Source organism: Hermetia illucens, chromosome 6 (assembly GCF_905115235.1).
Source record: "Hermetia illucens chromosome 6, iHerIll2.2.curated.20191125, whole genome shotgun sequence".
In the NCBI taxonomy this organism is placed as follows: Eukaryota; Metazoa; Arthropoda; class Insecta; order Diptera; family Stratiomyidae; genus Hermetia; species Hermetia illucens.
This window is the reverse complement of record NC_051854.1, coordinates 29,683,380-29,711,090: the sequence shown is the minus strand read 5'-3', so window position 1 is coordinate 29,711,090 and position 27,711 is coordinate 29,683,380. Positions and strand designations below refer to the sequence as shown.

At 42.1% G+C, this 27,711-nt stretch overlaps 1 protein-coding gene across 3 annotated transcripts in view; it reads right to left on the bottom strand.

The window, feature by feature from the left end:
* The window catches only part of LOC119658825 (alpha-mannosidase 2), a 188,988-nt gene extending 162,057 nt beyond the window's left edge, over positions 1-26,931 (bottom strand). For all 3 annotated transcript variants that reach the window (XM_038066557.1, XM_038066556.1, XM_038066558.1), the window contains exon 1: positions 26,172-26,931. The gene's annotated coding sequence lies outside the window, so the exon portion shown is untranslated. The remainder of the gene's footprint in view (positions 1-26,171) is intronic.
* Between the last annotated feature and the right edge of the window lie 780 nt (positions 26,932-27,711).

Genomic DNA, 27,711 nt, shown 5'->3' with positions numbered 1-27,711 from the left:
CAAGATAAGAGGAACTGTTTTAATACGATTCACAAATTGCCAAATTACTGTAAACGGAATCACCTATATATCAAAATCAACAACTTTCTGGGACCAAATAAATATATATCCGACATCATTCAATCAAATAAATTTTACATCTCCCCACATAAACAAGCTACAACTGGAACAACTCGGAACTTACCAATTTACAAAAAACCCACCTGCCAATGCCCTGGTTACCTATGTAAAGCAAAAGGACTTCCTCACCATAACTACAGCATCAATCTGTGTGATAATTGTCGTCATAATATCTCTTCAAATGGTACTTCATCGAAAATCCAGCATCGTACTCACAACCCAGAGCGACCCACTTCCTGCTGCATCTTCACCTTGCGAACCGACTAGGATACAATTCCTTTGGCCATTGCATCCTACTAAGGGGGGAGGAGTTACGGCATCACCTACACCACACGTGCCCTCAACCGGGTCACCATCATAAATTATATCATTTCATTGAACTTTGCAATATAATGCTAACAGAATTAAAATCCATTGTATTTGCACCTTGCACATTCCATTGCGCAACATAATACTTGCACACGCTAAAAGTTAATTGAACCAATAAACCTTTGTAAGCAATTTATTAACTTATAAATTGTAGACGCACATTGCAATAGCTGAGTTGTAATTTGGAAGGCAGAAACTCTGCCAGAATAAAGGTCTAATTTAAAATTTTAAATCCAATCTTTTATTTTTTTTTGGACATAGATCCCCTAGGATCTATAACTCGGGCGTGACGCGCTCGAACTCTGGGAAGTGTAGCCTAGTATACGCCGTGACAAGCGGAATTTTGTTATTGTGCTGGTCAAGGAAGCAGAAGATGCCGTAGATCGCATTGATTTCACAGGTGTATAACGCATCATCAAATTACTTGCATGTTTTCGCAAATGGTCTTGTGAAGGACGAAGGACGACGGTCGGGGCATCATATATGATGGCAAGCAGCTGAAGAGGTAGAAGGGACACTTCACCACGGTTCTTAACATTATCACATCCGGTGGTGTCCCGCCTCTTGTGTATGAAAGAGCTAATCACCGTAACATGCAGATACGCACTAGTCCTCTAAGCGGATGAGAAATTATCTCGGCCATCAATGCACTCAAACGGAGTATAGCCAATGGGCTCGACGGCTTTCCCGCAGTGTTATTTATCGCTGCACCTGCACTTACTGCAGATCTGTTACTTTCACTAGTACGGAAATCCGAAAAATTTGCTAGACAGTGGAAAAGGGGGATGATCGTTAAGATTCCAAAGAAAGTCACTCACTTTGGATGTCAGAATTCGGGGGGTATCGGCGTGCTCTCCGCTGTCGCAAAAATAATAGCTTAAATGATCCTGAAAAGCATCAAAGAACATCTCAGCTTGATTGACAGAGAGCAGGCTGGTTTTGGTTTCGGATCCTCCTGCTTTGACCACATCAACACCATACTAATAATGTTCGTGCAGTGCGCATAGTTTAGATATCCGCTTCGCCTGCCCTTCACGGATTTCGAGAAAGCTTTCGGCAACGTGAACAGGGTGTGCATTCGGCGTACTTTATCCAGGAGGGGCATTCTGGAGGAACTAATAGCTATTTCAGGGCGGCATATGATGGCGCGAAATGTCATGTGTTGTATCGAGGTGAAATCTGAGAGGAATCTGCCAGGGTTGCATCTTGTCACCGACATTATTCTTACTACCGGAGTCTTTCTTCGTGCTGCCTTGTCCGAAGGACGTGGAGGAGTTCAATGGACACATCTTTCCCCAAGCACCTTGACTACAATGAGGGCATGTAAAGCCTTGGCTTCAATTCTCGCTCTCTTATCAAATTAATTCGAACATCATTCGAACTGGTAAATACACACTTCGTTACGGCGGTGGCACTTTACTTGTTTAACACTGTAATTTCCGCAAGACTCGGAATATCGAAAAACTAAACCCAAATATTCTACAGTATATCTAGATACAATTGATTCGACGGATCTGACACACGGGATGACCCCCTTTATAGGTGGAACATCGAAGGCTCCGACGTATATATTGGACGCGTCATTTTTGCCGACGCATTAACAGCGCTAGATCCGCTTTTGCTTTTCCACCAATCGTCCATGCACCGCTGGTAGGCCGGCAAAGGGATGGCTCCGGCTCGTCTTCGAAGTGCCACTTGGAAGATTGTCGAATTTTTCCATGTCAAACTGATTGATTTACTCCTCATTACAAATAATTATCCATTTCATAAAGGTCGGGTCTTTATTTGCTTTTAAAATAATCTTCTCGACAACGGCTTTCAATGTTGTGTTTGCACGAAATTCAGATTTTGTGGGACGAGCCAGGATGCCGCGCGTCTGATACGCCAATTTTCCACCACAATGTGTTGACCGGTTCCATATGTAACCCCAGTTCATTAGCAATTTCTTAGATTGGTATAACAATTTTCGAGTACCATTTCCTTCACTTTTTTAAGGTTTTGTTTGTAAAACAAAACCTTATTAAAATCGGTTCAATGTCTGTCTGTCTGTCACAGGCACTTTTCTCAGAAACGGCTGTACCGATTGACACGAAATTTGGTGAGAAGGTGGGAACTGTGGACCCCCAGACATGCAGTCAGTGATATCCTACCACGTTGAGATTTAGGGGGGGGGGTCCCCATACATGTAAAAGGGGCGTGTAAAATTTTTTTTCACCAAATATAGTCATGTGGGGTATCAAACGATTAGTACTTTTCGAAGCCGGTCTTAATTCTAAGATTCGTTAAAAATGCGGGGAGTAGGAGAGGTGCAAAGTGATGGTTTTTTTAACGGAGCCATTCTCAGAAACTAACCAACTGAAAATTCTGAAAAAAATCATGAAGCTGCCTCTATACGGTACCCAGGCCTCAAAATACTCTCCATATCGATATCTGTTCAAATTAAGTTAATAATAGTATATTACCGTATTTTTGGGAAAATTGAGTAAAACCCCCCTTAAGTTTATCTCAGAGTTATAAAAGTTGGTAGTAGTATAAAATATAATATGAAGCATATTACCTCCAAGTTTGATTAAAATCATACTATTAGTAACAAAGTTACAGTAGTTCAAAGTTGCCTTACCGTGTAAATTTACAACCCGAAGTACTAAATCTGATATGCTAAATGCATATTCTTAACGGGCTACGTACAAATGTGATAGTTCTACACTCAAATATACTCACAAAAGAAACAAACAAAACCTTTCATACCTGAAGCGCCCAGCTTCCGGTTTCCGGACTTGTTGTCATTTTCGTCGTTGTTTGACGATGATGGGCGTTCGGAACGAGGCAAATTCTTTACCGATATATGACTACTTTTAAAGTCCTTATTCGAGTTTGACGAAAAGTATAGAGCTGCGCCAGAATCGATAATCGAATGAATATGGTCAAACCCCAAGAAAGCCATTCAGATAATAGCCAGTGATGCGCTAGAACATCAAGCGTGATGTAAACAAAATGATTTTTTCGATAATGAAATTCAGGAGGCGTTCAAAACCAAGGAGAACGAAAATACGCAGGCAGAAGCAAAGAAATTGAATAACGAGGAAGTATCACGCCTGACAAGAAAATTAAAAAATAACTTACACGAAGAGCCCTGAAAACAGTGAATCAAATGAGACAGGGATATAAACCCGGAAAAATTCTCTTTAAGGATCAAAATCAGTTTATGACTAATTCTACAACTGAACAAAACAACTGAATTCTATGTCAAGTTTGCGATAGCACTATGACTGTGGTGATTTACGAGTTCTCCCGAACTGTCTACTAAGAGCGGTAGTGATACAGACCTATCAGATACGAATACAAAACGAGCTAACTCATAGCTTCCGGACTGAATCAGGACTAAAACAAGGAGGTGAACTCAACTCTAGCATTTTCACCTTAATACCGGAATCTATTTTAGAGTAGCATACGCTGATGCTTTTGACATCATGGCTAGGTCCTACTAGTACACTACTTCGTGTGAAGGAAATATTGCAGAAAATGAAGTCAGCTGAAGATCAACAAATTCAAAACTAAGTGTCTGATCCCAGCACAAAGTGACATTTCCAACACGACATGTGATGTTTCTCCTGTTGGGGATACCGCAGTGTGATAACATTTTTGAATAATTAAATCAAATCCCCTATTTAGGTATTTGCTTTCATGATATTGTAACGAGATACAAGGCTGCTTCTACTATATTATTGCAAAACATGGTTCCTGACAAATACGTCGGATAAGTTGGTTGAAAAATTGGAACGAAAGATCCTGTGGAAGATTTTCGAAGCTGTAAGAAAGAAGATGCATGAAAACGGAAACTTTGTATCTGGAAGACCAAGGTTACAATAAATAAAGTGGTTGCTATTAATCGAGAAGTCAATTTTAAAAAGATTTACGATACGAGTGCTCATGGCGATGAGCAGGATCTGTGCCTACGAACACCAGCACGCCTCTGTTGCACTAATAGTATGAGCTTCTGTTGCAATAATTACATACAAGAGCAGTAAACTCTTTATTGACTGGTAGATTCCGACAAACAGCGAGAATACTTCTAGCAGAAAACAGTAGAAGAATCTGCTCATCACCTATTTCGCAAAAAATGGCGGCATTAGCAGCAATTCCACCTATCGATGTCAGAGAAACAAAAGGTTTAAATGCAATTAAACAAATGAAATGACATTAGAGAAAGCAACCGTATTTGATGGCATTACAACTGTTCGTTTTGAGAATGATAGGGTCCTAAGTCCGCATCAACTTAATGCTGGACCGGACCAAATGGGGAGCAACTTACTCCCTCTTTCCTGGTCGACGGACCCCTCGCTTAGGGCTTGCACCCAAACTTTCCAAAAAAGTCAAGCGATGACGGCTTTACGGTCTCTTACCAGAGCAGACGGTCTGACGATTTGCCTCTGCCCTGGTAAGAAACCGTAAAGCCGTCATCGCTTGACTTTTTTTATTACAACTGTGTTCTAGAAAGCGGCAAACTAAAATTTAGCACGCATGGCCAATGAATTGTTTAGACGCAGGATCAAAAGGGCAACACACTTGTCGTGTTTTTGCGATGATAAAAGGGAGCGTCTTTCCAACTGTTGGCACTTTCGGTCACGCTGCTCCCAGGGCAGAGGTGAGGCAGCGTCTGATGAGTTGCCTCTGCCCTGGACGAAACCGTCAGTCATTTTTGATTTTTTCAACACACTTATTTCAATATGAAAAAAATAAGGTATCCTGAAATATACTCTAACTCTCCGCGCAAAAGGAGCTCTTCCGATGGATTAAAATATTCTACTGCATACAGCATACTGACATATGTAGAATAGTCAAGTTGGTAAACCAGAAGCTGGACGCTTCAGGTATGAAAGGTTTTTGTATTTTTTACCTAAAGAAATACATATTTGAGTGGACATTTGTCTCATTTGTACCTCGTACCTCGAAATATATAATATATCCATATATTATGTTAGATTATTCAATTTAGCGTGATATTAATATAAAAAGTCCTTAATTGCAGTTTCTTCGCTATTTTCCTATTATAATTTTATTAGTAACAGTGTGATTTCCAGCAAAGTTGGTAGGATCATGGCCAATATTATAGCCTATACTATTGCATTTCATGGTTCTACGATGAATTTAAGGGGGGTTTTGTGGTCAATTACTAAAAATTATAGTAATATACTAGTATTAAATTTATTTGAGCGTTTCATGATCTTTTCCAGTCCGTGAAATAAATGACCACTTTTCAGCTCCCACACTCCTCCCTTCACTATTGATATTAAAACTAATACCGGCTTCAAAAAGTACTAATCGAAACCTTTCTTCTGATAATCCATACGATTATGTTTGGTGAAAACAAATGTAGGTCCCGTGTTGCATATACCGAAGCACCCCTTAAACTCACAGTTTCCACCAAATTTCGTGTTAATCGATTTAGCTGTTTTCGAGAAAAATGCGTCTTACACACAGACAAACAGATAATGAACCGATGTCAAAAAGGTTTTATTTTATACAAATTTTTGAAAATAATTGCCTAGCGACGGAAACGTTTGCAATTGCATTTTAACATGCATCTAACAATATTATGAGGGCATTTAATTATCCTGGCAATTTCACGAGTAAACTTAAAATTCTTGAGTTAGAAGTGCTCGAATAACAATAGAGTACAAGATCAAGATATATTTTTGAAAAGACAAGCGTAAAAAATTTCATGTCAAAATGAAGAACTGACGAAACTCGAAATAATGAAAGAAATAAAATCGACGCGATAGATAATAGAAGATGAAATCCTAAAGACTCACACACATCAAGACTGGACATTTTCTTGCTATCGCAGCGAAGGATGTGTTCACCTTTGGAAAGTGACGATTCTTCGAAGTTCTAATTAATCCTACCTGTTCTAGGTATTCGTATGTTTTTCTTGACCACAATCCCTATTCATATAAGAGTCAGGCATAATGGAGAACGAGCTTTGAGAATTTTCTTGTGGTTACTGTCTTTACTTCAACTTTTTGAATTCCAGTGTCTCACAGGAAATTAAACTCAAACTATTCAAATGAATATATCTTTCAATGCTCTTCTTTAGTTTGAATGAACATCTTTTATCTCTCAAAGTAAATACCAAGTGGGTTTGCTCGGAATTAGTCTAGTAAAGACCAATAATCTTTACTTCCAACTTAATTGCAAAGATCCCAGTTTTCGTAGAACTTTACCTCAGATATGAATCTTAATGTATTCTTCTAGAATTACAGAAAACTATTTTAATTGACTTCTTAAATCGTTATTGTTTATCTTAACTACCTCAATATTCTCACTCCACTCTATAAATAGGCACTATTCCACTTTATGTTTAATTTTTTTGAACTCTACAATCTACAATCTAAATTTGGATCTATTCAAATATTCAGATATTCCTCCGGTTTACGTCAAAATCAAATCGTGTCATATAAGTTCATACCGAAAGATGTTAAAAACGAGCTCGTTACTTTCTATTCTCACTGTCATTGCTGTGAACTAAATTTCAGTGTAGTGTTTTCTTGACCTTAAAGCTTTATAAGTTGAAATTGAGATAATCCGGCGGTATTTTCCATAGAGATTCTGGATAGAATCATTGATTAAGAGTATTCTTGAGAATCGAAGAAATCCCCACGATTATATATGCTTTAAGTAGATATTGCACCTTGGAGACTACAAGACGATGGCAATAACGACAAGTACTGTGGTGTTGTGATCCCTAAAACCAAGGGTATGAGTGTGCCAGGAAATTTGATAAATTTCAACGCAATCTTAAATCAGAATGTGCTTGAATACATGTGTAGATAGTATCTTTTTGTAATTATTTGGATAAGCCCCTGAACTACTCTGTTTATAAGGAGATTTTCTTCCCTTTTCAAGATGTGATCAGGCCTTTATTAAAATGAGTTCTGAATAAGGAGCAACCATACGCTCTCAGAAGTATTCAGGAACCTAAGGCCTTTTTGCTTGGTAACAGAACCAATTTCTTAATCCGGTTCACATTTTCATTAAAGTTTTAAAATGAATTTGCTTCTGTTTCAGGGTTCTTGCAAGCATAAATTTAAATTTTAACAGTTCATAGCAGCTGTCAACATACAACTGATATTAGCACGAAGATTAATTAATCTTTAATTATTGGTTATATTGTACTTACTAAACAAGCATTTGCTGTAAAGCTTTTTTCCTCCAATCGTGATTGAAAAAATCTGCTGACATCAATATTTAAAGCAAATAATAATAGCAGTATAAGAAAAGAAAATTGGAGGACTGAGTTAAAAAATGTTTGTTTGTGATACATAACATATACAGCTAATGGGGATATGTTGATTGCTGATCTTTCGATTTTTTAATGTCCAAATCGAAGAGTTCGATTTGAGCTCATTTGTTGCTGATAAAACAAATTTGGTAGAACGCTATTCGAGGGACATTGCAATAGCAGAAAAACAATTATTTAGTGATGCTTCTGTGATTATGAATTTAATAAGAATAATAGATATGGAAATGGGTGTTATATCCTTTATTTGGCTTTATGCCTTTGGATAGAAAATAACGGAAAAATATCATTTCTGATATTCAGACCAATCTTAGCGAGAAAAATCTCCTTAGCGCGTATTACATGACCATACCATCGAACACGCCTTTCTAGCAATTTTTCCACGACCAGTGAAACCCCATATCGATCGCGGATATCCACATCTCAGATGTGATCAAGGCGTGTTACCCCACTAATTCAAAGCAACATTTTCGTTTCTATTACCGCAAGACGTCGTTCATTGTCTTTTATAGTCCGCCAATATTCAAAACCATAGAGGACGATATTGCGGTAAATTTTAGATTTAAGACGATCGTTGATACGTCGATCACAAAGAACACCAGTTGTGCAACCCCACTTCATCCAGGTTGCGCTAGTGCGTGAGGCAATTTCATAACGCAGTTCTCCATTGGCTGATAGCATTGACCCGAGATATTTAAATTGTCCAGTTCTGGGCAGGACATTGCCACTAACAGTGATTGTGCCTGTTTCATGGGGACCGGTCGTAAAAAAATCAATTTTATTCAGATTCAGTCTAAGACCATGTTGCATGAGGCGATCATTCCATTTTTGGCCAAGTTACTCGAGATCATTTTTGCTATGAAACGCTAGGAAAACATCATCAACATAAAGCAGTGTATAGGGCGCTGGACGTTGGATGTCCCGTGTGACGGTGTCCATAATAAGAACAAAGTGGAGTGGTGAGAGGCCGCTTCTTTGATGAACACCAACACGATGCGGTTTTGATACACCCCCACACTTCGAACTTCACTTTTCAGGTCGTGGTAGAGCATTTAACCCAGCGCAAGAAATCTTCTGGTACTAGGTGTTGTCGTAGAGCATACCAGATGAGTTCGTGTGGCAACCGGTAAAATGTTTCTCCACATCCAGAAATGGAACTTAAGGAGGCCGATGTTTCTCCATGAACAACCGCGCAGCGTGTATCGCGTCAGTAGTTCTTGACAAACCGGCTTACAGTTATTTGAACGATTTCGCGAAAACGGTTGTGAAGAATGCGTTCAAAAATTTCCATGATATGGGACGGTAATCGTATCGGACGGTAATTTAAACATTCTGCTGGACTATCTTTCTTTGCCAATTTTGGAACTATGGTACTTTCTTGCTTGTTATGTGGTATTCTACCTTCCTCAATAACCCGATTGAAGAATTCACTGAGCCACAGTTTGGCGCCAGCTCTTCGCTTTCAAGAGGTCAGATGCGATGTCATCAGGTCTGGTCGCTTTCCCCCACTTCATTCGTTTTATTACTCCCTCCACTTCAGTGGCGCCGAGAGGTGAAGTTGCTCTAAATGTGCCGAATGAAAAAATTCTTTCGTTGAAACCTGCTCAAAATATTCTCGCCATTTATCCGTCGCGGCTCGTCGGTCGATAAGCAAAGTACCGTCCCTGTCATCAGGCCAACAGAATCGATATCCTGTATGCGTTGGTCTCGGCTTCTTGCCATTCCGTGCCCAGCTTATCGTAAAAAATCTTTGTAATGGACCTCTCAAGTGACAGCGATCGCTTTCTTTGCTTCCCGATTGGCATTCTTTCGAATTTCCTAATTAACCAGCGTTTTATCGCCGAGAAATTTGTGGAAGAAGTATTTCTTTTCACTGACCTTCATTTCAGCACCGTTACTCCAAAGCCAGGTATGTCGGTAGATGAACCGCTTACCTGGTTTAGTGACCTCGAGAGTTCCATAGGCCGCTTTGTGGATCGTGTCTTTAGTTTGGTTCGACGATTCTTCCACATTCGTAGTGGTTAGTAATCGCATAAGTGCGATAATTTCTTCTTTCTTTACTCGAAATCGCCACAAATTAATACGCGGAGAGCGTTTTATTGTTTCCACTATAAACTATAGGAAGATGAGACAATTGTTTGATAAACCATGTATTCACAATTACAAGGTCATGAGTGTCCGCAAAATCGACTATAACTGTTACGCTCGCCACCCTCATTGGGCATTTTCCCCAATCATCAAAGGCGTTGCAGATCTTTGTTTCGAGAAGTTGTCAGAAGGTATCTTTTTCGGCATCAGCTCGACCTGTCTGCGGTGCGTACGAGGTTCAAAGAACCCAACGCAAAAAAAAACTTTAAAATGTGTCGTAGAGATCCTTTTAAGGACAATTATGGATATCTTGACTCTTTCCAACCGTCAGAATGCTCACCTCAAAAACAGATGAGGAAATATTGCTCTTCATAGCAACGATTCTGTATAATTGACACGACCTGGAAAATGCTCGCTCATCAGGACTAAACTCGCTGAAGGGTTACGTGTTGTCATGGACTTATCTGCAAAACAGTTCGGTTTTAGAGCAGAGAGATCCACGGTGGATACTTCATGCAAGTCGTGAATGCGATTCATCAAGCTGAGGCACACAGTTGTCGATCTCGAGGGATAGCGCCCCTTGTAACGCTTGCTATCAGAAACGCCTTTGATTCCCTAAGAGGGAAAGACATACTAGAAACACTAGAATTCGATATCCCTGGCTATCTCTTGCGGATATTAAGGGATAATCTGAGACTGTTCCCTGCTTCATGAGGCGCTAGAGGAATATAGAGATCACGCTGCAAGTAGCATATTCTAGAGCCGGACGCTTCTTACAATAGTTTGCCGAGACTCGACTTTGGCTGGAAAAACCTATGTAATCATCATCCATTCTCGTTGCCCTACTTGTCAAAAAATATAAAGCCAAGGGAGCTGGTTGTTCGTGAAGAACGGCAACTTGCACTAAATGGTTGGCAACTCTCTTGGCGAAACGAGCCAAGGTCAGCTGGACTGCACGGCGCATTGGAAATGTAGGTCTGTGGTTGAATCGAAAACGTGGTGAGATTGGCTATTTCTTTATACAGCTTCTAAGCGGGCATGCAGGTTTTCAATCTTACCTGCACAAGTTTGTGAAGGCATAATCTGACAGTGTATTCCACAATGGGGTTGTAGACGACGCCGAGCACACGTTTTTCCTTTTGGTACACCTTCTATGAGATAGGTTTTATCAATAACTTTATGCAAACAACAATGTCAGAGAGACGTTGGTATATGAAACCGCGTTTCACATTACGTTCGGCTTTTACTTTTTGTGAAGGTCGGTGGAGGGGCCAGGTGACAAAGGGCTCCAAACTAACAGTTTAGTTTCTCTCACTTCCTCCCGTTGGTAAAAGGAATTCCCTAGCTTGAAGGTACCCTAAAGTCGAAGAGGGGGTGGGGTAGCCCGAAGTAATGTGACAATCGGTTTCAGACTAGTTATCTGACGACGGGAAAGTGTTTAGTTAATAATTTGAGAGCGTACCGTTGCGGGAGTTGTGTTTCACACTTTCGTGAAAATTTATTAAATCATTTTGGACTGAACATGTCGTAATTAGAGAAACAGCAAACATTAATAACTACACTGTACAGACATTTTCAATTTAGGGAAATAAATTTTATTCATCATTTTCATCTAGTCGAGTTTTCCTAAAACAAGTAATATCCAGGATTCGCTCTTTAATTTCAACGGTTTATTTCTGTTCCGTTTGGTGAATTGTTATTATGAATAGATTGAAAAACTTCTTCAAAATACTGGGAAACTATAATTTGAAACACAGAATACGCTTTCAGTTCAGTTTTAAGTACGAATGGGTGAATGAGTGTCAGAATAAGGTCAACATTACAGATGAACTATTCATTCAGAAACTTCAGAAATGAATGCTGACCCATTTGCAACAATGAAAGAAATGTGTTGGTGAATTATTCAAAAAACACTTCCTGAATTGAAAATAGAGAAAATTCTGGCTAAGAATTTATTTAGGTAAGGCAAGACCAAATAAATATGGCAGAACTTTCAAATTAAGGAGTTTCTGTTTTTAGGGTGTGCATAATTTCAGCGGATTATATTAAAAGGCTTTTCTAATTTAGCAAGGAATCGTTGATAATTCCCTTTTGCAGCTTGGGTGCTGACGATAGGTAACAGAATATTTAGCAGTGGTAGATTGTCACATTGTGTAAATTCTATTGATATTTCAAGGGGAGCCCCTTTACTGGGGTGGGACAACACTCATCGGGTTCTTAAACTAACTGAAGTAAACTGACTAAAACATTTCAGAGATTAAACTGATTGACTAAATTTTTTTTACAGAGACTTATCGGTCGCATGACCAAGCTCTTTTCCCTGAACTCAACCACCGCACAATCATTCCTGAAGTCTCATTTGTGTGAAAACCCAAATAACACCACATTTTGACCGAATGCCTTTAATATCTGCGAATTGCTTCGATCATGCTGCTCCCAGGGAATAAGTGAGCCAGTACCAGCTACCTTTGCTGATATGATACAAAACCGTAAGTTACATTCACCTTTTAATTTTTGATAACTTGGGTGCTAAGCCCGAAAAGAGAGATCCGCGAACCAAAAAAGTGGAAGTAAGTTGCTCTCCATTTGGTTCGACCCGACATTAAGTTGATGCGAACTTAGGCAGTGGGATGAATCCTCAAAGCCCGCCCTAGGTTTGACTTCAAAATCATACGTGGATCTCCAAGTTTGATGCACAGCCAAATAGGAATGGAGTCTCCGTATTCATGCGATACATCGTGGATTATTCAAATAGCAGTGTCACATGAACTGGTTATTGAAAGTACCTGGTTTGCACGGAAAGGGTTCCAGAAACACGTGGACGGCTCAAGTGGTTAGAGCGTTGAGCTGTCGTAGCAGAAGGTCGTGATTCAAATCTCACTGGTGGCAGTGGAATTTGTATTGTGATTTGACGTCGGATACCAGTCGACTCAGCTGTGAATGAGTACCTGAGTCAAATCAAGATAATAATCTTTTGAATGAAGTGCTCTAACACACTTCAAAGCCCTGGATTGTTGAGCCAAAGATTATTATTATTATTAATTAGACGCTGTTCAGGGGAAGCTTTTTAAAGGTGACGTTGTGATAGTTATGGGTGATCTGAATGCCAAGGTAGATTCTGACAAGACCATCCTCGGACATGTGATGGGGAAACATGATCTTGGCGACACTAACGATAATGGTGGGAGGTTTGTGGATTTCTGAAACTTTCACCGCCTTGGTGACCCATTGTTCGAGCACTGACCCTGCCATAAGGTCAGTTACGCTTCAACTGACCGACATCGTACGAGCAATCAGATCGACCATTTCGCGATCAGCAGTAGATTTAGGAGTTGCCTTCTGGATGTGCGTAACAGGAGAGGCGCTTACATCGGCCGTTGCATCTGTCACAGAGTTGGGGAGCTGCGACCCCCTAAATTCAACATTGACCGTATGATTCTTGTATTATCCAGCTGTCGCTTGATAGTGCGAAAAGTATCTTGCTGATCGGACGTCAGATGAGATGAGTAACCCGCCTGACAATATCGATGAGCATTAGGCTGACAATAAAAATATTCTTTTCTCTGGTGTTCTTAATCATATCGCATCCAATGAAGTTCCACCTCTTGTGGATGAAATGGCTCGTCATCGTAACATGCTAATACGGGCTGTTCCTCCAAGCAAAAGCGAAATCATTTCGGCCATCAATGCACTTAAACGGAGTAAAGCCCCTGCGCTTTATTATTTATTTATTTCTACACTTGCAGTTACTGCAAGTACAAAAATCTTGGGAATTCGAGACCTTCCCCATAGAGTGAAAGAAGGCGATTATCGTTAAAATTCCAAAGAAGTGGACTCGTTTTGAGTGTGACAATTGAAGGCGTATCTGCGTGCATCCTGCCGTTGCAAAGATATTAACTAAAATAACCCTGGGAATGGAACATCTCGAAAGCTTGATTGACAGAAGGCAGGCTGGTTTCCGCTTCCGATTTTCCTGGATTGACTATATCAACATCTTACGGATAGTTTTGGAACATTGCGCGGGGTTTAGGCCTTCACCGTACCTGCTTTTCATCGATTTTGAGAAAGCTTTCGACAACGTGAACAGGGCGTGTATCTGGAGTGCTTTACGCAGAAGAGACATTCTGGAGAAATTAGTAGCCTGATAATGGCGACATATAATGGCTTAAAATGTCACATGCTGCGTTGAGGTAAAATTTCGGAGGGTTTTGAGGTCTAAAGCGGAGTCCACCGATATTATATCTTCTTTGTATCGGTAGCGTTCATGCTGCTTTGTCCGGAAGATGTGAAGGAATCCAATGAACTACAACAACTTTCTTGAAACACTCCGACTACCCTGGTGACATCTATTGGCTTCCCCGACCTCTCGACCTTGGCCAAATGGCTCAGTTGGACTGAAAATAGGTTTTCAGCCTGACGGACCATCACACTTTTCCTATCTGAATTAATGAGCAGAGCATCCAAGGTGTCGATAAATTTGCATATTTGGAAACGCATTAACAGCGCTAGTTTAGAGCATGGCGTACAAATTGGAAAAGTGGAGTGTGGATATCTGATTGCTTTGAAATGAATTTGTCATAATGGCAAGAAATTGTAAGGATATGTGAACATAATAGGAATTGCATAGCGTTACAAACATGATGATAAATGGGGCGGCCAAAAATTTGCTGAAAATCTAGAACCAACTGGGATACCTTTAAAAGTATTAAAAACGCATGTATCACGGCCCGATGCTATTTTATTCTTCAAAAATCTCGAGATAATCTTTGGAAAACAGGATACTAATATAAGTTAGTTATCGGCATTTAAGTCATGGGTTTCTCGACACCCGAATAAAGGATTTTTTCTACATTTGGCTTGCTCCAATCTAATCTTCGGAACATGCTTGCCAATGAAAAAGCGACAAAATTGGTATTCCTTTTTAAGGTTTTGTGTAAACACCATCACACGTATTTTTCTCGGTGACGGTTATAGCAATTAACACCAAATTTTGTACAAAGGTGGGAACTGTGAACGCTCACACATATACATACATCATTTTACTTTGAATTTAAGGGGTATGGGGACCACCTGCAAAAGGAGGGTGTAAATTTTTTTTTCATCATATATAGTCATGTGGGGTATCAAATTAAAGGTTTCGGTTAGTGCTTTTCGAAGCCGGTCTTAGTTTTGACATTTGTGGGACAGGTGGGGAGTGCGGGTGGTTGAAAGTGATCAGTTCTTTGTGGGAGCCATTCTCAGAAACTACCAGACCGAAAAATCTGAAAAAAATCAGGAGGCTGCCACTATATGGTTCCTAGGCTCCGAAATACTTTCCATACCGATATCGGTTTAAATAAAGTTAATAATAGTATATTTTGATCTATGTAGCTGATTTGATTATGAGTTTAGATAGCCTAAGAGCCTTTATTCAAAAATAAAGTTTTATTTAAATCTTGATTTTTTATTTGTTATAAATCATGATTGATTTAATCAATCCATCTTGCGTTAGAGTGATTCACTGTTTATTTCAATGCCAAATTAATCTTAATTCTTGAATTATTACGACTTTGGTGACTTTAGTATGATAAAGGCAGCGATTTCATAAATTAAAATGTCTTCAACAACTAAAGGGTTGAGAGGTCGAAAAAAAATTTAAGACCGGTCCTTTTGAAACACCCTTCGTATGAAAATGACGTAATATACGAGAAATAATCAAATCAAATAAAATTTGAATTATATTTTTAGAATAACAAAATACATAAAAAAAGTAATTTTTCTAGTGGTGATTCTACACTTTTACACGTTACGAGATATCGGTTATGCTGAGAAACCGCAGCTTTAGTAGGATCTTCTCGTTGTCTAATAAAAATGACTGAGGTTTCCAAATTTCTCCCATTAACCTGTCCAAATGGGCTGTAACGTACACACTGGCGAACTTCTGACGTGTATTTAGACGAGGAACTACGTGGCTATTCATACTCCTCTTCAGAAGAAACAGAGTCATCCAAAGCGTGCGGGAGATATGTACCCACTTGTTCCAAATAAGACGCTATTTGAATTAGAAATCAACTTATCATCATACGTCTTCTTATCGACCGCCGAATAATCCAGATATCTCCGCGAATTCGGGGATCATCAACCTGTACACCACACACGCACCTTTAATTCCAGGCACCTTCTCAATTACCGAGTTACCGGAGAAGTGGTTTCTTAATGCCATTTCAAAATTATGCAAACATTCAGGTAACCCGTGTTCCGATTGCTTCACGTTCTTGCGTCGCCGCTGATCTTTGCCATGTCGTGTGTGTTGGCAGTCGTAAAACTCTTGAGAATATCCGAAATCTAGAACCGCTTCGGTGTCCACAATTCAAGTCAAGTTGACGAGACCCCAAGACAAGAGAGCAGAAACGCAAATGAGGGCTTAAGTTTTCCGGTCAACGGTGAACGACTGACTTAAGCCGTTCGCTCTGTGTTGATTATTTTTCATTCTTGCTTTTTTCTTCGCTCCTCACCTTCATTTTTCTGACATACTTTTTTTTTACAAAAGTCTCCGTACATAGTTCCCACCGTCGACAAAAAGTTGCTCCAACTTTAGCTGCACTGGGTGAAATTTGTTGGAGGCGCAGAGGAGCAAAAACAATGATGCCATTGTAAGGCCGGAGTCTGAAGGCGAATTCAATGGGAATAAGAGGAGTTGACCCGTGACTAATCCCGACAGTAAGGCCCAGGACGAGTGGCAGCCGCTCAGCAGGTAAGTTATAGCCCCTGCTCAGAGGAACGACAATGACGACATCTCAAACTTTACCTTCAAAGGATAATGGCTTTTTTGTTGTTGACGGAGTGGATGCAGTTTAATGGGCTTACATGCATGGATGTTCGTACGAGTACAGACACATGTCGTTCTGATGAACTTGTTTCATGCAAACACGCTTTTGTGTGGAAAGAGTTTCGTTGCTTGTGCACGTCGAGGGAAAAGCATTTGCCGAAATTTCTCAAAGCAGAGAAAATAAACATAAACACCAGAAAATGTTTATGATTAAAACAATCAACCAGGGAGACTTTATGGAGGGCTCTCTGATGAAAGACCCATCGTACGTGCATCGGGAGGATTTCAGGTTTAAAGGGTTTTACAGTTTATTCACCTCCCTGCATTTGGGATGCTTTGTTGTTGTTTGTGCTTTCACACTGTGGAGAACCCTAAGCTTGTTTCGCTATCTTTGTATAACCAAAATGCCAAGTACTAAGGTCTTTATTGGTTTATGGCAAACGACTGTCCATCGACAGGCTTTTTACATAACCTCGAAACTCATTCTGCAGAGGATTACCAGTTTGAGAAAACAGAAAGGAAGATAAATATCACATTCTGAGAAAATCCTTACCAAAAATGTTCTTCTTTATTTATAGACTTCAGACATTAGAATATCGGAAGAAGTAACTGAGATCTATGCGATAAGCAGCTACAAAGAATGAAGACATGTGGGCCATTGAAAAGGTGGAAGATTCGAGGTACGAGGAAAATATGCTAATAGCTGCGGTAATAAGATAAGGAGAGACATTTTTTTGTCATGCAAGTAGTGATTGAAGAGTAAATGCCTGGCAGGTTCTCTCCTTGATTACCATCTTGACGGGATAGGGTACTCTGTATCAGCTCACAACTACACGATTCTTTTTCAGCCTCTGTCCCGTTCAGAAGCGGGGTCGGCTCGTCTTGACCGGTTGTGCCACTTTGTTCGACCAAGGGCCTGGTCTGGATGGAGTCGCGAGGCTCCCAAAGCACTAGCCAGCGTATCAAGCCATCGTTGTTTCGGCCGGCCTTTTGGTCGCTTCCCATCGAATTCGTTTTTCAATACAATTTTGGCAAGTGAGTTCTTATCAGCGCGAATTACTGGTCCCTACCATCGAATACAGCTCTCTCTCGCAATTTTTCCACGATCGATGCAACCCTATATCGATTGTAGATATACTCGTGGCATATTACGCCGCTAGTCTAAAGTAACATCATCGTCTCCATTATCACGTGACGCGTTCATTTTCTTTCATAGTCGGCCAAAACTCAAAACCATAGAAGGCAACAGGGCGCACGAATCTGCGGTAGATTTTGGAACTGAGACGTTTGTTGATACGTCGATCACAAAGAAGGAAAGTGGTGGAACACCTCATTCAAATTACGTTGATGCGCGATGCAATTTCATAAATGCATTGGCTGATAGCGATTGATTCCGGCGATTTAAATCGCTTAGCTTTTGACAGTCATTGTCATTGACAGTGATAGCGCCTGTTTCTTTGAGATCGATTGTCAAGAACTCTGTTTATTTAGATTCAGTCTGAGACCGTGTTGCATAAGGCGATTATACCATTTTTAAGATTTTGTGTGAAACAAAACCTTATTAGAATCGATATGGTGTCTGTATGTCTGTCACACCCGATTTATTCGGAAACGGCTAAACCGATTATCACGAAAATTGGTGAGAATATGTAATCTGATGTTCCCTAGTGGCGCCATCTTGTATTAAGTCTAAGGGGGCTCCTCATACACGTGAATGGAGGGTGCAATTTTTTTTTCACAGAATGTAGCCATGTGGGATATCAAATGGAAGGTCTCAATTAGTACTGGTCGAAACTGGTTCAATATTTGATATTGGGTGAAACATAGGGCAGTGAGGGCTCAAAATATGACACCCAAATAGTGTAACAGGTCTCGTTCTCAGAACCTATCCAACCGAAAAATCTGAATCACAGTGGTGCATCCCTACGAAATCTAGGCCTCAAAATATATCCGGTTCCGATATCTGCACAAATAAAGTTAATAATAGTATATTTCCACATTTTAGAAATTTACCCGGCAACCCCCCTTATGTTCATCCCAGAAGTACAAAATTTGGTATGCGTGTAATGAAGAACATAATGCACAATCTGGACATGACAGGGGATGAAACTTTACAATTTTTTTGTGAATTTCGTGCACTCTACAACCTGCATGACGTTATCATCACATATCAATTCGTCAATAACACAACGAAATGAGTTCTTATGAATTAGGGTGAATGCAGTTATGCACATAGTATTTGACTCCCGATTCGGTACGTCGTCGGACTGCCAACTAAACATTTCCCCATCGTCAGAGACCTAGCCTGGAACCGTTTGTCACATTACTTCGGGCTAGTCCCCGAACTCTCCCGCCTTGCGGAGCATTCAAATCAGGGAATTCCTTTCACCAACGGGAGGGGGAAGGAGGAAGGGAACTGTCCTCCACCGGTCGAGTTCTACTTTCTTAGCAACGAGAAAGGCCCGAACATAATAGGCAACACGGTTCCACCTGTCAGCAGTGCTCAGCATCTCTTCGACAATGTTGTCTGCAGAGAGATCCCCTGTGTTTAAATAGAGCTGCTGACGAACCCCATCCCACCTTCCACAAGAAAAAAAAGTGTAGTGGACGTCGTCCACAACTCCATTGCAAAACACACAATCCGGATAACGCGCCTATCCAATCTTGTGCAGATAAGACTGAAAACTTCCATGCCCACTTAAAAATTGGGTAAGGAAATAGTCAGTCTCACCATGCTTTCAATTCAGCCACGCACCTAAGTTGACAATGAGCTGCGCAGTCCATCTGCCTCTAGTTTCATTTTGCCACGAGAGTTGCCGCTCGTCTAGAGTGCGTTGTCGTTCTTCGCGAGCAACCACCTCCCTTGCGCTTGTATATGGCCTGACGCTCCTTAGCATGAAGGGCCACGGGGATCACTCCTGCGATCACCATCACGGCCGGTTCAGAGACAGTGCGGTACGCAGACGCCACCCGACGCAGACGCTACCCGGAAACATGGGGAAGTGAGAGCTCAAAAAAAAACCCTCAAAAAGTGCAACAGGTCTCGTTCTCCTCCTCATCTATCCAACCGAAAAATTTAAAAAAAAGTCACAATGGTGCGTCTCTACGAAGGTGAAGCTTTTACATTTTGTGTGAATTTCGTGCATTGTAAAACGTGTATGACGTCATCACAACATATCATTTCGTCAATATTACAACAAAGTGAGCTCCCTTGAATGGAAGGTCGCAGGGAAATATTTCGTTTTAGTTTTTTAATTATTTATATATCATTGTCAATTACTGCAGGCAGACATATGTATGTATTTATATGTATATGTAAATGAAGCTTTGGGGTAGTGTCTTTTTCAGATAGACACATGTACATTGAACAAGCACTATTCAATATACGCACTCTACGCACAAAGTAAATCGAAAATAGGTGTAGTATTCGATAATAGGCAATGTTTGTTTGTTTAGTAGATGAGCATTATATCTACGTCTGCAATATGTACGTATTTCTCGTAATTTGGAAAAAGTATTTTGATTTTTTAGGCATATACCAATGGAAAAATGTGCCTCTAGAAAAATTCTCAAATAAGATGAACAAAAAACCTTTATACCCGAAGCGCCAGCTTCCGATAGTCCGACTTGTTTAATATTTTGCCCAAAATCAGCTTTGATAGTTAGTGTATAGCGCTTCATGCTAGAAAGACATCATCAGCATAGAGCAGTGTATAGTGCGCTGGATGTTAGGCGGTCCATCTGACAGTTTCCATAACAAGAATAAAGAAAAGAGGCGAGAGGGCGTTTCGATGTATCTGCCACATTTCGAACTTTATTTTTCAAATCGTGATAAAGCAATTTAATCCAGCGCACGAGTTACTCTGGCATAATAGCTAAGCTTGTGTGACACGCAGTCAAATGCCTGCTCTAGATCCAAATTCAATGTAAAGAAGATGATGCTTCTCACAGTGTTTCCCCATGAGTAAAGACGGGGGGATCTTATAGGTCTCCTAATTGCTCAGAATGGTGATCTCCATATGCGATTATGGAGTCTTCAAAACCGAGGTGAAGGGCAAAGGTAAACTCCTCACGATCGGGGTAGACGACCGATCCTTGGCAATCAAACGTCGAAAATGTTATATTAACTATAGATTTGGCAATATATCTGAGGAAAGGCACTTAAAAGGAGGTATCGGGTGAAAAACCTGCCGAGGTCCTCGAAGGAATCTCGGAAGCCATAGAGGCTGAAAGGGCTGCACTGAGCAGAGAAGTAGATCTGCTGCCCAATGAAGAAAGGCTGGATGACTTAGACCAGGATTTTCTAGGCACAGGGTGGACAGCGACGTACAAGAAAGCACCATGCGGAGGAGAAAAGTGATACTCCGACAGTGAAGAAGAGCTCCAAGCATTAACGGAGCCAATGGCCACCACTAAGATAGCCCAGGTAAAGCTCCGACATGCAAAAGTTGCATCTGTAGTAATTCATCATCATCACCAATAGCGCAACAACCGGTATCCGGTCTAGGCCTGCTTTAGGAAGGAACTCCAGACATCCCGGGTTTGCGCCGAGGTCCACCAATTCGATATCCCTAGTAGCTGTATTCTTTCTACCATAGATATTGCCGTTATAGACTTTCTTCGCTGGCAACCTGTTGAGTCGGATTTTGTTCACAACCAGACGGTCGTGTATCGCTCATAAACTGCATCATTATAGCGACTACGGAATCGTTCATCCTCATGTAAGGGGACAAAAATTTTTCTCACCAACGCGGCCAAGAGTTCGCAATTTTTTTTGCTAAGAACCCAGGTTTCCAAGGAGTACATAAGGACTGGTGAAACGTTTCAAGAAAAACAGCTTTGGAAGCTGAAATAGACTCTGTTAGCGGCCAACAACCGTGCGCGGATTTCATCGTTCTAGCTGTTATTGGTTGTGATTTTCGACGAGATAGGAGAAATTACCAACGTTCGCAAAGTTAGAGTCTAGGAGAGAATGGTGCCTCTTGTATAAACATCTGCAATGTGGATCATTTTTTTCAGGACCAGGTTAGAGAGGACGCATGTTAGGGCATCCCCTAATCTTAGACCGTTGTTGATGTTGAATGTTCTCCAGACTGATCCTGCTCGTTTTAGCTGGCCCTGGGTGTATCGGAGGCAGATTTGCGGTCTGCAAGGAGGAAGCATGCAGGTAATTTGGGACACCTCTTGCGAAAAGCCAAGAGCTTGCATCATTCTTAAACGTAATTTAAAATATATATATTTTTTAGGGTTCCTGACCGGAGAACTTTTGGCTGTACAAATCTTATTGGAAGCCGGCATCCGAGTAGTTACCAGGAGACGACATTGGGATCCCAACGGAGCTAGTCTCTGGACTGATGAAATCTTACTAGAGAAGGGAATACTATGATGAATGGGTTGGTCAAGAATAGGAGGGAGTCGGATGAGCCCTCCATGTCGGATCACAGAATAATCAGATTCGACATGGAGGACAATTTCGAAAGAAAAGGAATAATAAAGACTCCCAGGGCAACGCACTGGGACTCCTATACAAAGTACCTGAAGAACAAAATGGCTCAACTACAAAGCGACGATGACATCACTAGCGAACTGGACCTGAAAAAAGTGATGGAAGACATCAACACAGTCATCATTGACGCATATGAGGCCAGCTTACCCTAAATCTTTCAGACCAATTTGCCCTACATGCTTCGTACTCAAAATAATGGAGAAGATCATAGACAACTATACTAGAACTAACGTTATAAGGTGTGATCCGTGTCAACATGCTTACCGGGCAGGACGGTCAACCGAAACTGCCCTGTATTAGCTAACGAATATATTACGGGATGCTATAGAAACAGAGGAAATAGCATTGTGTGAGTTGTTATTGGACGTCGAATGACCATTCGATAACACATCGCACACAGAGATATAAGACATCCTAATCCGCAGGGAATGGGAAACACCCTTGCTTTCTAGATGGGCAGAATGTTAGTGAGCAGACAAATAAAAGTACCGACAGATACAAATTCTATTGCATTGAATGCTACTCAAGGTTTGTCCACAGGACGGTGTACTATTACAGCTTATGTGGAATATGGTAGTGGATGAACTCCTTGAAGAGGCGACAGTAAAGCCCCGGGTCTTGACGGCATACACAATAAAGCCTTCAAACTTGCCGTCAAATGTAGACCGGATATGTTCGCAGAGCTGTTCGAAACGTGCATGTCGGAGGGTATCTTTCCTGCACCATGGAAACGGCAGAAGCTGGTGCTGTTGCCTAAGACTGTCTTCTAGACACTATGGGGAAAATGTTGGAGCGGGTTATTTATAATAGACTACTCCCAGTGGTCGAGAGCAGATAGGCAGTATGGATTCCGTAAAGCCAGATCAACCATTGATGCCATCAAAATAGTTGCTGGCTAGACCGAAAATGCAATTCACGGAAGGGGTTGTACCAGCAAATATTGTGTGATGGTGACCCTGTATGTGAGGAATGCATTTAACTCGGCCAATTGGAACCTTATACGAAAGTCTCTGGCGACAACTGGTGTTCCCACCTACTTCCCCGCTATTATCGATAGCTACTTAAAAGAGCGGACACTCTTGTAGGATACCGATGATGGACTCAAAGAGTACGTTGTCTCCGCGGGCGTCCCACAGGGCTCTGTACTGGGCCCACTACTGTGGAACATCATGCATAATGATGTACTCAACCTTCCGGTTCCGAAGGAGGCCACGGTGGTGGGTTACGCCGATGATATAGCACTGGTTGTGGTCGCAAAGCACCTCGAGGATACTGAGTTGTACTCAAGCGAAGCAATCAGTGTTGTTAAGGCTTGGTTAGGGAGTGCTGGACTGGCACTCGCTGAGGAAAAGACGGAAGCGGTCCTCATCACTAAGTGCCGCAAAAGAAATTACGCCTGTATTAGAATCGGGAATCGTATCATCACTTCCAAGCCGGCCATCAAATACTTGGGGGTGATGATAGACGGAGGACTTAATTTTAAGCAGCACATAGAGCATACTTGTAAAAGGCATCCACCACGAGTATGGCTCTAGCAAGGGTGATGCCGAACGTAGGAGGCCCGCGGTATACTTGCAGGCTGCTCATAGCCGGGGTAGTGAGCTCTATCATGCTGTATGCAGTCCCAGTTTGGGGAAAAGCACTGCAGGTTTTAAGCAATACACATAAACTGAGTACGGTTTACAGAAGAACATCCTTAAGGGTGTGTTCTGCCTTCAGGACCGTCTCAGACGATGCAGCGTTCGTCATCTCGGGAATGATGCCGATTGACATCCTGGCAACCGAAATGATGAACATTTATAACACCAGGTCCATCTCTCCCTTATCTCAGGTGAAAACAGCCGAAAGGGAGAGATCCATAAGCAGATGGCAACAGCGATGGGATCAGTCAGAAAAGGGTCGTTGGACTTACAGGTTGATCCCTTCCATCGGGGAGTGGCTGAAGAGAAAGCATGGGGAGATCAATTATAATCTCACCCAGTTTCTCACCGGCCATGAAGGATACCGTCAATACCTGTACACCTCGCCTAATTGTCCAAACTGCGGGGTCCCAAGGGACCCAGCGCACGTTTTCTTCCAGTGTCCTAGGTTCGTGGAAGAAAGGAGGAACCTAGAGGAAGTGCTAGGTGAAGTGCTATCACCGGAAAATGTTGTCCGGAGAATGGTAGCTTGCCAGGAAGACTGGGATGCGATCAATTCCGTGATCGCTGTAATCCAGGATAAACTGCGAAAAGCAGAAGAAGTGAGGAAGACGCGGTTACGAACCATGCGGGTAGACGTAAGGAGACCTAGCTAAAGTAAGTTAACTCCGCCCCGTGATGTAATACCTAAAGGTGGTTTCACGGGGTAGGGGGGAGTTGGGGGTGGTTTTCCCACACTCTGGCGTGCCCAGGCTAGAGTCTTTTGAAGACTTCCACCTCCTCAAAAAAAAAAAGACAGACATCGACTCGATTTTAATAAGGTTTTTTGTTTCACACAAAACCTTAAAAATGGAGTGAAAGATATCTGTCATAACTTTTGTTATCCAGAAGGTGAAAGCGCCATTGCTATCACCTTTCGGTGGAAGGGTGTCTTGCATCCCCGGACACCATAATTGAGGCTATGCTGCAAAGCGAGGACAAATGGAGCCGAGTGGCACGTTACACTGAAGCCATTTTTAAAGCGAAAAAGAGGAAGATGGATAGGACAAGGGAGTTCAGGTTCCCTGTATCACGGGATTTTGCTCCTTCCCTGAATAGCGCTGGTCTGAGGTTAGAATGCTTTCATCCTCCTACCTGCAAAAAAACTCCATGGGCTGAATCTGAAAGACAATTGTATTGCCTATTTTGGATGTGCTTCCCTGGAGGGAATTTTAAACCGAAATTCCAATGTGTATCGAGGAGAAAGGACTATGAACATCCAATCTGAAAATTGCAAAAGCAAATTGAAGAATGTGAAGCAATAATCCGAGCTCGATATCCGAAAATTGTAGTCAGCATCCATCTGAATTCGAGTGGAAGCTTCTACGAAACAGAAAATTTCATCCATTCTAGGAGCCTAGGAAGGAATGTTTATGGAGAATGAGAATTATCCAGTCCTTGGAATAATATCTGAGGAAAATGTCAGAAATATTCTGCATTTCAGCAGAACGTCCAGAACAGAAGTATCTCGGATGAGGTTGCCAACTGCATGTGTGTGCAGCACATTGAGTGCATCATTCACTCCGCATTGGACGCTATAAGAGTGCCGTTGCACTGGTACCAATAATTACGCAGCCTTGCTTCGATGGCTCGGCTCCACTCCGTGGCCTTGTGCCGGCAAGCAATGCCCGGTGCTTCTTGTTTGTGCCGCGTAGTGGATGCCGGGGACCGCAGCAATCTTGCACATTACAATCATGCACGGCACGACAATTACGGATGGTTTGGTCTCGTCTCGCGCAGTTTAATTCCAAGAAAACAGCGACAAGGCGAAGTCGTGCAGGCCGGGGCCCTCGAAACCCTTGCCGCATCGCGTTCCGCCAGCTGCTTGCCAAAATGCTCCCAGCAGCCGGTCGCCATCCGAAGCACGGAAGGCAGCGTTGTGAGCCCCGCAATCCAGTTTGATGTTGCTGTACTCGCGCGAAACAAAAGGGAACTTGATTCCAGTTACGAGCGTGGTAACAGTTACCTGCAAGAACAAAAGACTTTAAGTGCACAAGAAGTCTTACAGCGATCGCTCAAGTTTCAGTCAGGCTCCCTGCTCGGTGGCCGGACGGCTGTGGCCCTCTCCAATTCTTTGCTCTATGGAACAAAAAGACAAATCCCCGTGGAGCCGGCTGCAGGGAAGGGGGCCTGCCGTCAAGGTGGAAAGGAATCACTAAAAGGCCCCTCGTGACTGGGGTAGGGGCGCGACACAAGTGAAGGGAAGGACATAGAATGGAAGCTCCGAGTGTGACGGCCGGGGGAGCCCTTCGGCCGATTATCGATTTTCCCAGATTGTTATGGTATTAGATGTGTACGAACCTGCAAGTCCTCGGCTGGTGCTGGCACACAGGTTTCTGGGGAGACACCAATTTAATCCTCACATGCACTGGGGGCTGCCTCGATTCGGCTCGTCTTCCCTGCCGCGCTCGACAATGTCCCAATTGAAATCACACCAAACTGGGCAAACCACACAATTCCACTCATTCAAATCGTCCTCACGGCGGCACAGCGGTAATTCACTTCGCGACAAGAAACCCAATCACAACTTCAGGCACAAGACCCGGAGGAACGACCGCAAAAGGACGAGACAACCGCAGCGCGGCGGCACGCACAAGAGGACGAGTTCGGATCGCGGTTGCTATCGAGAGCAAGCAGAGGAACCCTAGCCGTGTCGTCCACAATAAGAAGTTCAACGCAACCTGTGTAATCCCAAACCGGCTCGGAGGCAGTTCCGCAAGGCCGCTCAGAAGGCGCACGGGGTCTCGATTGATTCTCTGAAGCCGAAGCTGTGCAAGAAAGTAAACAAAAGATTTCGTCGCTGGTTCGAGCAAGCGCCCAGCCACTAACCCCGGCCTTAATTTAATTTAAGCACGACCAAGCTGCTCGCGGCACGCACCGTAGATTGCGAATTAAAACTTGAAACGAAACAACTAGAATTTCCTATTTTAAGTTCGTTTCCTGCACTATCACCGCCAGGAAAGACCGAAATTACAAAGAACTGAAGAGGCACGACTGGAACGGACCGCGGCAGAACGTCAAATAGTCAACCAGCGGCGACGCGGCCTTCTCTGTTTCTCAGGCTCCGCTCCAGAGCAGCATCAAAAATCAATTGATATCCAGGCCACATAATGTGCGGAGCGCAAACTAGCGTGAAAAAAACGAAAGCAGAGCGATGTGTCTTTGGTAACATTTAATGTTGAACACAATTTGGTTCGAAATGGTTCGAATATTGGATATTATTACCTCTCGATTGCATATATTGAGGGCAATCGACTACGCGTAGTTCGAAAATTCACTGCTGGAAGAAGTATTGTCGCATTAGAAATTCCATCGTTCCATACTCTTAATATAATATTGTGAATCGATTTGAAAACGGTTTGAATATTGGACAAACCAATCCGGCTTGCATCCATGGATTGCATATCTCAAGGAAAGCTCAGTTTAAATTCAATCATTAAAATCTTGTGCTCCTGAATCCGTGAATTGCATAAAGCATGGCCAATCCAGTTAGAACGACATTGTGAACAGGCTTGACACGGTTCATGCATTTGATAATGTGACCATCTCAAATTAGACCAACCCTGAAATCATCTGTTATATTATTTTCCCTCAGGGGTCGTCAACCATCCTTAACGGGTCGCTTACGATACGGGGAGTGGTGTCCCCAAGGTGCCCGACTAATTGGTTCTGACCCCCTAGCTGGATTAATACCTGCGTCCTAAGTAGTAGGTAGGTAGGGTAGGTAGGTATCATTGGCCGATCCGAGGAGTCCAATTAGCGCTTTGGTGCGTCGTTTTGATGCCACAAACTCCTAACACCGTGACTGGAAGCAGGAGGCAGGGGAGGCAGAGTCCAGCCG